General features: G+C 37.0%; 1 protein-coding gene across 2 annotated transcripts in view; it reads right to left on the bottom strand.

The window, feature by feature from the left end:
* Positions 1-13345, bottom strand: part of LOC138322935 (solute carrier family 22 member 4-like) — a 38465-nt gene extending 25120 nt beyond the window's left edge. The window contains exon 1 of one of the 2 annotated variants that reach the window (XM_069267184.1): positions 13209-13345. The gene's annotated coding sequence lies outside the window, so the exon portion shown is untranslated. Of the gene's footprint in view, positions 1-11540; positions 12133-13208 lie in introns of those variants that run through there. The other variant, XM_069267182.1, reaches the window with a different exon arrangement.
* Positions 13346-13902: the final 557 nt, after the last annotated feature.

The raw sequence follows: 13902 nt of genomic DNA, 5'->3' as shown, positions 1-13902 counted from the left end.
CGGCTCCTTTACGTAGGAGTTCACAATTCATGTATCAGTGAGGATAAAGTAGATTTATTTGTTTTAAACTCCAGTAAAGAAAAACTTTTGATACTTCGAAAAAATATTTTGATTTTTTTGACTCTAGAATTTATATAATTCCAATAGTGATCAGGTTATGGATTCTCAGTTCTGACACCAAAGTCTACAATTCACTTCCTTGTCTCTGGTAACACTAAATAGTACGTCTTGGTTCCTTCCAATAACCCTTGAATTGCTCCAGAAACACCCACATCATTAGTTCCCTCCGGTAACAACTATAACCTCGATCGACTGCCTTCGGTAGCACCAAATAGCCTTGGTCTCTTCCATACATTGGTCTGAATTCTTAATTTCCTCCTTCAGTAGTATTTTATGCCCTACGATTACACCGATAACTTGTTGAATACAGCAACACCCAAACCACGATTCCCTCAATTGACACCAAAACCTGAATTACCTCTGGGTACACGAAAATGCTCGACTCTCGTAAACAACCAAACACTTGACATCTGAGAATACTGGAAACTCCCACGGATTTCCCTTCAGTATCAATACTATTCTTTATTTCCCCCAGTAACACTAAAACTCCAGATTCTCTTCATTAACATCCAATCTCTTGTGATAAATCCGGTATCTCTTTCTGTCAATGTCCGGCCATAACCGTATGTATTAATGGCGCTAGCACAGGCGACGAGGTCTTGTCCCAGGAGAGCCTTGATGGATGCTTGTCCCGTTCTTCTAATTACAGCATTATGTAATGGAGTAGGGAGACGGATCTCGGGAATATATCAAACATAAGGAAGGATTACTCCCAGTACGCACGCGCGTCCCTCTGGTCATACACACCGGCCGTAATCACATGCGATGAAATAGTTACTTGCCAAAAGATTACAAATGTTGTATATCACGTAATGGTAATTACATGTTCCAGCAAATACTCGAACGTCCAGACTGTTTCTTTATTTGACAATTGTTCATTTGAGTCCGAACTCCAAAATATTCTTAGACACATTATTTCCGGTATAATGTTGTCTGGGAATTGATATACTAACAAAGTGATATTTCCAGAAATCGGTTCCAAAGAGAAGGTCTGGATCAAGGCCTAATTCCTATGGACAGAATACGATTTCGGGTACGACTTTTTTCAAAAGTTTTCATAAATGGTTTCACATATAAACACATGAATAAGTAATTTACTTTCCTTTTGTATCCCTGGTAACGTGCATGACATTGTTACGCTTAACTGATATATGTTATGACGACGTACATCGTTACTTACAAACTACTTATCATTGTTCCTCCAGCTTGGCGCTTTCTTTTCGTTTCCACTTTATTGACTGTAATCTGTCTTCAAACGTTTTTGTCGTATCTCACTATTCTTGCTAGTAAACTTCTAACGGCTGATAGAACAAATTGACGATTTAACTTTATTTAGCTTTGATAGCATTCTATCAAGAATTTTAAATTATGAACACCGGAAATCTTATCTTCAGCGTACATCAACATGCCATGGACTAGAGGTAAGTTCCTGTATGTATAACAATTATTCCTACTTAAATACCATAAATCGAAGTGTCATCAGACGTAAGACGTCCATGTTGCCTTATAAGAAGATCGACTACTAGCGAACTGCTACATTTGCCTGCCAAGGGATTTTTGTTATCCAGCTATTATGCAGTTATCCAACATAAAAATGAATGTTAGTATCGCTCTTTGCAAAGATAGTACGGCAATGGCGTCCACAGGCTCTTCCATTTAGAATGATGAGGAATGATCCGTTTTCATTAAACGTTTTTCAAATTGTGAAAATTATCAGGTACACAAAACACACAGGTATACGGTGTTCTTGTTATAGCTTTACCAATAGACAGTTCTACCGTCTCTGTGACTTTCCCCGAAGTCGATCTATGGAAATTATTCCAGGCCCAACTTTTCTCCCTCAAATAAAAACTGAAAATTCGCCATAGGAAAGCATGATATACGTTAAGAAAATATTTACGTTAAAACTTTCCTAACCTAATATTTTCCAATACAGGATGATAAGTAAGGATACTTTCTTAGTTAAGAATTGTTCAAACCGGGCCCAGATAAAAGTAGTGTCGTTTTCGATCTTAATTCCACATTTGATAAATGGTACATATTTCTGTAGGCATGAAAAAACCCATATGTAGATGTGCTGTAGAATGATAAATCGATCTCTGGTTTTGCCACATACCTGAATGACAAAAAATTCTAAGTTGTCATTTATCACACTGTCTGATCCTATAAGTTATACCCATGGCTTCAATTCATCATTCCATGTTGAAAGGCTAGGGCCATTCTTTAATTAGGTAGAGTTATACTGGTTACGTAGATGGTGGTGCTGATTTCAATCAACTGTTTATATATGTCGTGATAATTATATCTGACATTCCCTTAATAAATGATTCACCAGTGTGTTTGTATTTCAAGTAAAAATTAAAGCATGACGATGACACTAATCAAACTAATGATCATTACGAAATTAATAGACACCACACATAATTAACGGTAAATTACTAAAGTTGACCAACTACATCATCTTTTGTAAAGAATCAGTACGCTCAATATCAGTACATTATATCTCTATTGTATTAGATTAAGTACTAGGGGAGACCATAAAAACCACAATCATTATGCAAATTGCTTAGCTTACATGTTACCACATACATCTTATTCAAAGACACTGGCAACTAGAAGTATATCAACGTTTACAATTACAAAGACTTGGAGCAGAGGCGATAGTGAGCAACATGAAAGCTTGGGGAAGAGAATGCTATCGAAATGGCAAATATATTGAATTACGCATGTACTCTTACAGGTTTTTGTTTCTGTGTAATCTCTTTGCAGTATACCTCTACCTTAAGTGAATGACTATAAACTAAGAGTGTTTGAATGGTTTTAATGTGTGTTCGGTATGTCCCTGATGAACACCATATCTTGTTGGAACCCAACACTACAAGGGTTACGTCTTCTGTTGGCATACAAAGAATTCCACAAAATTATTCGACATATCGTGTTGGCGAGACTATTGAAGTACAACAATAAAATTATAACATGAAATATAAAGCGAATGTTGTGATGAGCTTTTGCATTACATTTCAAAATAATGTTGGCATCATGTGATGCTTTAAAAACATACCGACATTCCCTTGGTGCATTGCGACCCACTTGCAAAATGTACTTTGGGGAAGAACGAAGGTTTATAGGGGATCTGCTGTTGACACTTCACCCACATTTCTCAAACTATACATTTTCCCAATGATATAGATAATATTTTTCTTCCAAACAAACCTGCGAGCTAAACATATGGTGCTAAGGCTTTTGCTATCCTTGTTTTCATAAATAACTTGTACATAATTGAAGCCATTGTTCGGTGAAAAGACTTCGTTCATCAATCTCCTATGCCAATTTTTCGCGTAAATTCTGTAAGTGAATACGGGCTGTTATGTTTTCACTTAATTTGAATTGGCTGTACGGTGCTTCTCAAATGTGTGTAATAAAAACGACAGAAATGTAAACCCTACGGTAGATGCTGTAGACAGCTGGTCTCCATAACTAAAGCTACCTAGCTAGACTTAATGTTAGAGGTAAAACTGGTACCAGATCAATGTGAGTTTGGCAAGATTACGTCAAAAAAAAAAGAAAACCTTAAAAAAGATGGGAGGAAAGGCATAAAACATTTATTTGAATTATCATCCCTAATTTGTCGGGCACGAGTTGATGTATTGTATTCCAATGTTTATTGTCTGTGTTTAAATGTCTGTCGAGAAGCCCTCTCAAAGTTTAGTGTTCAACAAGCAATTAAAGACGAGCATTAAATCTTCAGTCCAAAACCATACCCAAAAACTTAAAGGTCCTCCTTATTTCTGTAGACTTTATGATTACCTAAAATATTTCTCGGTGCATAGCATTGTCCGAGTCTCAGTATTTTGATTATTTTTGTAATATCAAAAGGTATCTTAGTACACATTTTAGTTTTTTATTAGTTTTTCCTCCATTCAAATAAAACACGACTGCCAACTGTATTTGGGACGTAACGTCAAGGTAATGTCTTTATCAATTACGTTTACGTGTGTAGACACGTGCTAGTTGGTTATTTTGGTATGAAATGGATTTTCCTTTGTATTAATTGAGTAGTTATTGTTTTTATTTGTCCCTTTCTTTTGTCAATAAGATATGTCTGGCGCGACTAAAATTTAAATAATATTTTTATGATTTGTGATGAACAATATCTATCATTATCTTGGTTTTTCAAAACATTTACCGACAATCTGATCCAGACTCTCACTGTCTATAATGTTTCTTTTTACAAATTCTGAATGTGCTTCTATAACTCCGTTGAGTAGAGATTAAAATCCACATTCGTCGTTGGTGAGAATCTCAAAATGAAAGCTGGTATGATCAATGTACATTTATTATTTGGGAGACTGCGGTATGTAAAGTGCTACAAACAATTGAAAGTTCTTATCTTTCAATCCATGGATTATCTCAAATAAGCGCCAGATGGAACGAAAGTTCGGAATGATACCTTATAAAAGACGTGGAATGTCAGAAATGTGTCGTAGCTTAAGTAAAAGTGACAAACCAAGAAGAGCTTTTGAAATGTAAATCAACACCAAATATACCAACATTTTAAGAATTACAATAAGTAGAATGCATCGGTTTATCTTTATTTTAATTAGATAAGAGATTAACATCTCCAATTGAATTTTGGCAGTATTCACAATGATAAAGATTTTACATCTAATGTGCAGTAAAAAGAGCACACATGGTCAAATCAAGAAACCAAGTCATGATCTACAACCTTATTTCACATTTTAATAAATTGACATCTAAATGATATCAGAAGATAGATTTTTTACATTGTGTGATGCTTTTGTAGTTACTAATGACCATAAATCATCAGACATGTTTGTGGATATTTTTAATGATTACTATTTCTCATTTCACCAAACCTGCAGGTTTTAGTTGATTATTAAAGTAATCAATTCGACCAGTTGAGGCCTATATAACTTAATGTGATACTTCACCTTAGCTTGGGATATAGGGATAGTGTTATCTTTTCTCTATTATGTATGGGATGGAGTTGCTGTTATCATAGATTGTGTTTCTCTCGATTTCATTGAATTAAGATCTTTTCGTGTATTACCGCCTCAAGAGTTTGGTGATCATGGGGTGTTTTCATATATTGTATTTCAGTCAGAATTCTCTCTCGAAGTCATGGAATTTTGATAGAGATCTTTTCATGAATTATACGTGTTACAGTACAGTCTCTAGAGTATGTGACGATTGGGTGTCTTCAGACGGATTATTTTTCTATATTCTCTCAATTTCATGGAATTTAGATAGAGACCTTTTCAATGATTGCGTTTTATAATACATTCTCTCGACTTTGGTGTTGAATAGATGTTTTATATATTGCATTTCACCCAATATTCTCTCGATTTCATGGAATTTACACTGAAATCTTTTCATGGATTGCGTTTTACATAACAGCCTCCCGAGTCACGATTTGGTGTTATTAGAGATTGTGTTTCTACATGTATATTATCTCGATAACTTTAATGAAAACCGATTCAACTGTAAAATTATTTTAAATGAGAAAAATGATTTTAATGAGAATTGCTGAAACCATAAAAGGATATTATTACTATCGGTGTCAAGTCAAATTTTCGAAATGAGATAATATAATTGGGGAAATGTATTGGCGGGTATATTAGAAACACCCAAACGTTTGATATAGGCAAATGCGGTGCACAATTCATTAATGTATGTTGTATTTCAGCGTACATATCTTTTGCAATAATATTTGGTGTCTTTGTCAGAGCGATAGCACTATAAAAAAGACAAGAGTTTCACTATTAGTAGATGTAACAATTAGACTATACGTAGTCTTCTATAACACACACGCATTGATAAAATTTCAAACAGGAGAAATCTGCCTTGAATGACCTTAGATGTGATAGGAAGTTAAACTTTTAACATAAAAACTAACTAATCATGATCTGGTGACATAAGAGCAGTTATTGCTTTACTTTACATATTATAACAACAGAAAAAGACTTACACATACTTGTAGAAGGGACTACAGTTTTATGATACATGTATATAAATGACCTAAACAGCAACTCTATACATGTATTATACAGAACTTTCACAAAGGAAGTCATCAACCAACTTATTTTCGCGATTCAGTTTTAAAATGTAGACACATTTCACTGTTGTACCTGTCTTTAAAACATTTTCGCGATTCCCAATACCATTGAAAGTACGCGAAGTACAATCGCGCGCGAAAATAAGTTACTTAACATTATAGCTTGTAACGCACAAACAAAACAGTCATAAGTATACAGTATATGGATCTGTAATAGGTGTGTCAGCATTGGGGATAATTAAGTTAATAAATACCAATCATTACTCATTCAAATAATAAACACGAATTAAGCAATGTAGCAAGTCACTGACTAATGTGTTTGTTGGGATGTGACTCCAGTTTGATCGATTATAAAACATCACATCAGCATAATTCCGGAAATCAAGCAAAATTTTGTATTTTTGCTCCAGCATTTGCGAATAACAATCATTAATTATCTCTCTCGATCCCAATGAAAACAGATATCAAAGAACAGCTCAACAATCCACAATACATGCGTCGAGAGACAGTGTCGATAATATGGCGTCAGAAGAGGGAACAGGCTTAGGTGTATATCCTCATCAAAGCCTTGTTCTGTAGCCACAAAGTAACTGTTTTGTTGGTTGTTTGTTTGAGTTTTACGTCCTAGTAACAGCCAGGGTCATGGAGGGCGGTCTCTCCTGTATGTAGTGTCAGGGTGAATGTCTGTATGTTCTGGGTTTACGTCCTAGTAACCACAGGGACCTGGCACGAAAATTTTTAACCAATAGTATACATATATATATTATAGTATCAAGGGTATGAACTCGGCGGTCGAGAAAAACGGACCTATTTTTCTAAAACCGTGATTATTTTGATAACTGGGTTCTTTACAACATTGACGGATATCTTACCTTAAGGAGAAATAATTTATCTTTCCATTGAGTGCTTGATGAACAAAATTGGCCAAGTATTGACGAAGTTATGGCTTGATGAATTGGGAAATTTACGAAAAATATGCTAGGTAGACATTTCCCTGTCCGGTCGAAATGTCGTCTCGGCTCTAATGGGTACCTCAAAAACCAAGCCAAAATCACAAAATCTACGCTTGTGGTGGTAAACAATACCCATAACCGTGTTCATCCACAATCTTCTTTGGAGGTGTCATGACTCGTACTTTGTAGAAACTCCATTTAAACATCGTGTAGCTCACTTACTTTAACCGTCACCGCCATGTTCATTTGTTCTTCGGAACGCTTCTCGAGTTTACCGACAAGCACAACATAACATAATTTGCATAATGTAGTCAATATATGTAAAGTCGAGAAGCGTTCCGAGAGAAAAATGAACATGGCGGTGACGGTTAAAGTAAGTGAGCTACACGATGTTTAAATGGAGTTTCTCCAAAGGACGGGTCATGACACCTCCAAAGGAGATTGTGGATGAACACGGTTATGGGTATTGTTTACCACCACAAGCGTAGATTTTGTGATTTTGGCTTGGTTTTTGAGGTACCCATTAGAGCCGAAAGGACATTTCGACCGGACAGGGAAATGTCTACCTAGCATATTTTTCGTAAATTTCCCGATTCTTCACTCCATAGCTTCGTCAATACTTGGCCAAGTTTGTTCATCAAGCACTCAATGGAAAGATAAATTATTTCTCTTTAAGGTCGGATATCCGTCAATGTTGTATAGAACCCATTTATTAAAATAATCACGGTTTTAAAAAAATAGGTCCGTTTTTCTTGACCGTCGAGTTCATACCCTTGATACTATAATATATATATATGTATACTATTGGTTAAAAATTTTCGTGCCAGGTCCCTGTGCTAGTAACAGCCAGGGTCATGGAGGGCGGTCTCTCCTGTATGTAGTGTCAGGGTGAATGTCTGTATGTTCTGGGTTTACGTCCTAGTAACAGCCAGGGTCATGGAGGGCGGTCTCTCCTGTATGTAGTGTCAGGGTGAATGTCTGTATGTTCTGGGTTTACGTCCTAGTAACAGCCAGGGTCATGGAGGGCGGTCTCTCCTGTATGTAGTGTCAGGGTGAATGTCTGTATGTTCTGGGTTTACGTCCTAGTAACAGCCAGGGTCATGGAGGGCGGTCTCTCCTGTATGTAGTGTCAGGGTGAATGTCTGTATGTTCTGGGTTTACGTCCTAGTAACAGCCAGGGTCATGGAGGGCGGTCTCTCCTGTATGTAGTGTCAGGGTGAATGTCTGTATGTTCGGGGTTTACGTCCTAGTAACAGCCAGGGTCATGGAGGGCGGTCTCTCCTGTATGTAGTGTCAGGGTGAATGTCTGTATGTTCTGGGTTTACGTCCTAGTAACAGCCAGGGTCATGGAGGGCGGTCTCTCCTGTATGTAGTGTCAGGGTGAATGTCTGTATGTTCTGGGTTTACGTCCTAGTAACAGCCAGGGTCATGGAGGGCGGTCTCTCCTGTATGTAGTGTCAGAGTGAATGTCTGTATGTTCTGGGTTTACGTCCTAGTAACAGCCAGGGTCATGGAGGGCGGTCTCTCCTGTATGTAGTGTCAGGGTGCTGAGGAATGTCTGTATGTTTTGGGTTTACGTTCTAGTAACAGCCAGGGTCATGGAGGGCGGTCTCTCCTGTATGTAGTGTCAGGGTGTTGAGGAATGTCTGTATGTTTTGGGAGACTGCGGTATGTTCATGTTGTGCCCCCTTGTAACAGTGGAAATTTACATATTGTGTGCCGTAACTATGCGTCGTTAAGGTGACATGCAAATCAATAATTTCCATGGTTTGAATAGATCAACCCTTCCCCCTCGAACAAAACTACTATCAGAATAAAATTTATTTCAACTGCTTAAAGGCCAACTACCTTTCCGAAACAAAAATTAAAAGTTTCTTTAAAATATTTAGATATTTATCCATTATCTAAGATGAGGTTACAACACCAAACAAATGCGAATTTCTCTGCGTAATTGATGTTAACAGTGAAGATTCAATTCGCTGTTTTACCGTCTGGTGCAGTAATAGTCAACTAACGCGCTGTAATTAGGACGACGGCGGAAAACATAAGACGACCAGTGTTATGAAAATTAGCATTTAATGTATTGTGTAGAAGGTGATGATAAGTGTATTAATAACTGTCAGCTTACAACATTTGCGACTCTACAAAATTATCAATCTTTGATTTACATTCCCATTTTGAAAAGAAAAAGCCGTTTCGGAAAGGTAGTGGGCCCTGAAGAAGAGAAAAAGAACTAATGGTTTTAGATAATAATACCTTCCGTGAAAACAATAGTTTTTCAATAGAATGAAATGATAATAATTAAATCAATTATACAATTTATATGATAATGGGAGAGCTTGTTTGGAGAAAGGAAAGGCTATCCAAGAGAACAATGTGATTGAGCAAGTTCCTCTTTACGAGAAGGAATGGTTAACTAAGGCTGTACGGAAAAGGAGAAAGTATGGCAAATAAATGTTCGGAGCGCGAAGGGATAATGAAAATAAGCGAGGAAGGACTTTTAGCAGGAAGGGTTTCTTTGATATTTGCAAGAAGGGTTAGATACTAAAGAATATTAGTAAGAACAATTTATTTGCAAGTAGAGCAATGCTTGTTGATTGACTAATAAAAGTTATAGAATGGCCATCGATTTTACAGGGTCATCAGAAAACATGTTTCTCTTGGCACAAGTCCTGTATTTCTTTAATGGAAGGGATGTGATTTACTCTTTTCAAGAAGCGAATATGTATAGAGAGCAATGTGTTCTTTTCGGCAAAGAATCTATAAATATGAGCAGCATTTGTTATGTTTTACGAGAAAGGGTGGACAAGTGTGATCTTTATAAGATGGACGACTGTAAGAAGGACTGGATAACTATGAGAGCAGCTCGTTTGTCGAGAAGGGTTGGATAAATGCAAGGATAAATTGAAGAGCAATTCATTCAGTTACATAGATATTACAGCTATTCTTTCACGAGACGGGATAAGTAAGATATTAATTTGATCCATATGAAAATGTTCTATGTAAACTGACACGTAGTACTGAAGTACATATAACTAAACAGTGCCTTTTAACGCTCATAAATCTACATCGATTGTTTTACATGACAAATTGAAAGCAACACGGTATACCAACAGCTTAAGTTTAACTCCAAATTCATGTCGCTTCAAGTAAACTACTTAAACACGACGTCGATGTCTATACCACTTCAGCTCGTCACACGTTAACCCTCAGATCCTTACCGACGGTTACAGTTAGTAACCCCTCCAAACTGTACCATTCCACGTGGCTTAAACACTCAATTGCATTTTTGCATTGCTCCATTTACCGCAAATCTTCCGTGCATTTGCTCCAATAATCACATTGCTTTCTTATATAATGCAATTTTCGGTCCAATTAGTAGCCGAAGTTGTATTAAGTTAATTGGCCCTTCGGTTAACATTACAGAACTCCATATCCTTGTGTACAGTGGTTATGTGGAGGGGCACTGTGTATTATCTCTATTGATATACCCTCCTTAATTAGACATAGGAGGGCGAGGGAGGAACACAGGCTCACTCACACGTAATACTTACTTAAGATATTAACGAAAAGATAAGGAAATTGCTTACCCAAGTATTTTCAAAAGCGTTAGAATGTATACCAGTGTATAATGGTATGCGGAACGGAATTTCTCCTTTATAACAATGAATTATCCTTTACATCAATGGTTATAATTACATTATCCCCTAAAAATTAGCAATACATTGAGCTAAATCGTCCGCAGTAGAAGGGTTTACATTGGGTATACATGACAGAGACCTGTGTAGGTACACCAGCTCCACATAACATATCATAACGTCTAGGTGTTCTCTACCGATGGATCAAATTTTAACGTAAAAGTCGGGATTCTCAATCTCTCTTGTTAAAGGTTTCAATTTCATTTCACGGCTCCCGTAGCGGAAGTTTATATTTTTCTGGGCTTGAGAATGTACGGTTTTTGTTATTTGATATTGTCTTACATTTCTTATTTTTTCCCCGATCGACTTGAACATTCTTTGCAGATGCTGTCGTTTGTCATTGTTTTAACGCTGTAATTTCTATTGTTAATTCTAAACCACGCGTATATCACTTGCATAAAAATAATGCAGTGTTAACGACCAGTATACTAGGAATGGCCTGACCAATGTTACAGTAATACCGCATAGAAAGCGAATTTGTTCCATAGAATGATGTTAAAGTTTGTCCAGACCAGACAGCCAGTTCCTTGACTTTGTTATATCATACAGTTATCAAAACCAGACAATACCGCGGATGTAAATTGGTGAAAAAATGAGATCAATGAAGCCATTGTTTCTAACAAACCCAGATCTAGTAACCTCACAAAATGTATAGAAAGAAAACAAGTTAGCTAATAAAAAACGTTAACTTACCTCCGGTGATTCAGCGCTTTCATGAGCATTTATCCAAAATTGTAATTCGCAATATTAGTATCTAGAGAACAGAATCACTGAAAAATCGAAGCACTTGAGGCGAACTACTTCGTAATCACCTAAAAGCACGTCCTGCTAACGTGCCAGATATGAACACGGGATTACACTTTGACTTTTTTTAATTCGTGATGTAGCATGATCCTTGACGATTGTCACAATCCAGGAATGCATTTAGTGTCGGATAGCAGCACGCGGGTCCATTCATTGACAAACGCACCCAAAACACTAAGCAAATTGTTGCCGTGTACATATGTACGAACGCACCCTTACTACTACTGTAACACTGATGCGTGGTACGAACGCACCCTGGCCTGAGGGGAACTTCGAGTGTATTGGACATATGATGTCAGGTTAACGTGTTTACACCCCAGGAGCATGTCATTAACGCCGGCGTCAATTTCCATTAATCCGCGTGCAGGGATGGTCAGTTAGTCCAAATGACGTAATATACAATCTGTAACGTATTGAACATGTTACGGGGTGGACAATGGACGTGAAATCGACCCAACACACTGACCAACTGTTTCGACACGTGTACCCACGTGCTCGACACGGTGTAGTGTTACTATGCTTGAGGTCTTCTCAAAATTAGGTAATAATTCATTGAATTCCAATAATTGAAAAGTTGACATGAATTAGCTTGTATAATTACATATAATACTCTGAAAGACATTTTGTCGTTAAAGTTGTGCCAGCTATCAATTATGTTAGTTGAGACATTGACATCCTGGCAACATTAACTCTGATCACTGTCAAAAACAGACGTGCTAGCATCCGTATGTAACTAAATCATATTTAGTCTAATACTAATACCAGTTATATTAGATCTAATGGTTTCCCCCTCATATTCATTATACATTACTTTTTTGTCGAACCTAATGGTCTTCGTATGCCAAATGTACGCAGGATGACCCCTATAGCGTTCCGTTATCCCGATGCTGGATTGAACATTTCAGCTTTTGCCAGCCGTGAACTCGACCAATGACCTCATGATTATGGTTGCAATCTAGTCTGGAAGTACCTTTGAACTCAAAAGTACAAATCGCTGAATTCACGTTTACATATTGTGTGTCTTATTGGGTCAACACTTACATAGTTCCCTTGTATTCTTGAATGGTATGGTTCCCAGGCCTATTTTAAACAAAACGTTCGATTAAAAAGAAATCAATTTGTTGCGTATGCCTGCACGAATTCGACATTGGGACCTCACAGGAATTATTTTTTTTCGTGAAACCCTGTTGAAGGATCGTAAATTATCGGATATGAAAACAACTTTCGGAGACAACCATGGAAACGTGGATCATTAGCGATGAATCACTTCCGAACTTGCTCGCAAATCATTTCTTGTGTCGTACGATTCCGTAGTGTCACATGGTCACGGCCACTTTGAGACATGTAACGACTGTTTTCAGAATTCATGGTTTCTCTTGTCTATTACAAACATCCGCACATGGATGACTACCGGTTGTAAATACTTCAAATATTAGACTACAACATATAGGTACAATCGTGCCTACAGATCATGGTTAATATGATGTGGCTTAAGATACACACATCCTAATGAAAGACACAAACATGCAAACCAAATTATCCATGTATTATACAAACCATGTACGACCAGGGTATCGACAATATCAATGGCCATGTATTTGATGACAGATAACTGACGGCACACAGAATCGTTCGAGGTCTATCATTGCATCTCGGCTTTGGCTCATAGCTGTGCAGCAATTCTGTGCAGCGCCGTTCAGGATAAACGTCGACTTTTATGAGCTGTATGCCAACCATTCTTTGCTTGGATATTACCATGATGGTAAAAAACAATGTTGATGATGAAATAAGCATTTCATCGTTTTTATATGTTTACGTATATTTTATATTTTAATATCTCTATTCAGAAGTTACTACAATACATCATCGCGGTACCGCCGGTTCCCCTAAATAGACAGATTGCAAATCTATGATACTGTCTGATATCGAATTCTGACAAATTGTTATATAACAAACCAACTTTTGTTTTCATTTCCACAGAACAGTGAAATCGTGTACATAACGAGTATGCATATATATCCTATCTAGAGATTAAATAAATAATAATTCGTATTCGTGGTATAACGAACATTTGTTATGAGGATCTGTGCATTAATAACCTTTGTATTATGACAACAACTTGAATTGTATACAACAGTCAATGTATATTGTTGTCTCATGTCCTTGACATGGAGGTTTTGTATATTTTGAATATCAGAGATACATTGATAAACGTTCCATACCCAAATTATTGTTTATACATTTGTACGAT

The sequence above is a fragment of the Argopecten irradians genome, chromosome 5 (genome assembly GCF_041381155.1).
Source record: "Argopecten irradians isolate NY chromosome 5, Ai_NY, whole genome shotgun sequence".
In the NCBI taxonomy this organism is placed as follows: Eukaryota; Metazoa; Mollusca; class Bivalvia; order Pectinida; family Pectinidae; genus Argopecten; species Argopecten irradians.
The sequence above is the reverse complement of the archived record's forward strand: the minus strand, read 5'-3'. Positions and strand labels throughout refer to the sequence as shown.